This window comes from Rhagoletis pomonella, unplaced genomic scaffold (genome assembly GCF_013731165.1).
Source record: "Rhagoletis pomonella isolate Grant_MI unplaced genomic scaffold, Rhpom_1.0 Rhpom_scaffold_00003, whole genome shotgun sequence".
Classification (NCBI taxonomy): Eukaryota; Metazoa; Arthropoda; class Insecta; order Diptera; family Tephritidae; genus Rhagoletis; species Rhagoletis pomonella.
Window position 1 is genome coordinate 8,663,944 of NW_023458557.1, and position 1,549 is coordinate 8,665,492.

The following is a 1,549-nucleotide window of genomic DNA, read 5'->3' on the forward strand; positions in this document are numbered from 1 at the left end:
AAAGCGGTGTACATGCTCATGAGATTACATATTTAGTTCAAGTTTACAAAGTTGTAGGGTTCAGGAAAATTTTGATGTCGTCGTGTGATTGTTCTAATAAAAATGATTTAACCTTTAATAAAAATGTACGCAAATTTCTAATGACTCGTATAGAACCAGGTAGCGCATTGAAAGCCTTGCAAGAAACAATACTGAAGAAGTTACTGAAGTGAGTTGTGCGAGATGTGGGAACATAAACAAGTCCGTGTGAGTCCGTGTTATTATATTACTTCAGTGTATTTTAAAAATATTATTCCTAAAAATATATTGTTCTTAAAATGCCTGAAAAGAAATTTAATTTTGTGGCACTTACATCTTCTTTTCGGCACTATTTTCGAAGACCATTAGGCACATTTTGAAATTCCATTCCTGGGCTGGGCTGTTCTTGTAACAAGCGCAGCAGCTTCGCGCACGTGTATATTAGAGTGGCCTGTTTTGGTCGATTTTCAAAAACCGAAAGTTTTCGCACGAAAAAACATGAGGTTGGCAAGGAAAATAAATATGAAATTGGTTTTTTCCGGATCCGGAAATTCCGAGTGGTTCCGGGTTGATCATTTTGATTTTTTAATAGGAAATATGTTGAAATTGAAATTATTATTTGTGACCTGGTCTACGAAAAGGGAGCTTACGTGCGAAAACTAGTTTTCTGTGAAAAAGCTGTTAAAAGTAAGCAACTCGTTTCGTCAGGTTCTTATTATCTCGTTAATTGTTCTCCGCGCCGGACGTCCAGTAAGTGTTGTAGTTAGTCCAGTAAGTGTTGTTGTTGGTCCAGTAAGTGTTCTTGTTGGTCGGAATATTATTATAGTTCATCGTGTAAGTTGCTAGTGTGGAACATTTAAAAAAGTAACACTGAAGAAGTGACGTTTACTGTATCTTTCTCGACATTTTTAGTACACTTCTAAGCAAGTTAGGATTTTCTACTTTTCACCACGTGAAAAAGCATCTCATCTTCCATCCGAATCAACCAAAAAGTGAAAATTGATTTTTTGACACCTAAGCCCCCTTTCCGTAGACCAGGTCACATTTTAAGTTTTCAGCTTTTACGAACATGAAACCCAATTTTTTATTCCTGAACTGTTTTTTATTGAAAACTGAATACATTTACCTTTTTAAAGTGCTCAAAAAGTCTGACATTGATTGGAAAACCATGGTACACGATAATATTAAAGCTGCGAAAAATATGAAATCATCATTTATATCAATATATCATTTAATATGTAATAATAATAATATTTAATATCATTTAAAATAAAGCATAATGTATAATTTTTCTAATATATACTTAAAAAAAAGATATGCAAAATAAAAGAAATTGGTGTAATTTCGACATTTTTGGTCGAAAAAGCTCAACCCGGAAACTCTAGGAATCACCTGAAGGCTTTTAAACTAATTACGTATTTATTTTTATCCCCAACCTCACATTATTCTGTGCGAAAACTTTTGGATCTATGCATTTAAAATTCTTCATACAACAAAAAGGCCACTCTAGTGTATATGTTACTTATTCTTT